This window comes from Penaeus monodon, chromosome 15 (genome assembly GCF_015228065.2).
Source record: "Penaeus monodon isolate SGIC_2016 chromosome 15, NSTDA_Pmon_1, whole genome shotgun sequence".
In the NCBI taxonomy this organism is placed as follows: Eukaryota; Metazoa; Arthropoda; class Malacostraca; order Decapoda; family Penaeidae; genus Penaeus; species Penaeus monodon.
In genome coordinates, this window is record NC_051400.1 from 9,394,614 (window position 1) to 9,395,189 (window position 576).

Below are 576 nucleotides of genomic sequence, written 5' to 3' on the forward strand. Positions count from 1 at the left end.
GATGCAGTAGATTAAGAAGAGCCTTTGCAAAACAAGTGATTATTGCTAAGTTGGCCGGCCTTTTTCCCAAGAAGCTCAGGTTCCTAGACTTCTTTTCAATCAAAGTTTTTAACCTAGGGAATGTTAAGTTATATTAGATGAGACTTCAGAGTTGGTGATTAATGATGGTGAGGGTAAAAGTGATAATGACTTTAACGCTCCTATTAATGATGCTAAGCGTGAGGACTATATAATGCTCGGGAAGATAATGTTGATAACGATATAAATAATAGCGATAGTAATGGAATTAGTTATTATGGTAATAATGTTAAGGATAAGAATATTGCAGTTTTGATTGTTGCATTACTACAATAATGCCAGCATGAATAGTAGTGTTAACTTTTAACAGTAATGACGAGGGCGATATAGAGTAACGATAGTAAAAGTAATCAAAACAGGACGACTGAATCATAACAGTGGCCATTAGCCTCGTGCATATAATCATACTCGTAAGATATGACCATTCAAAAAACACTTTGAAATACTCCTTATGATACTATAAGAATATACTAATAAATGCGTTTAAAGTCACGAACC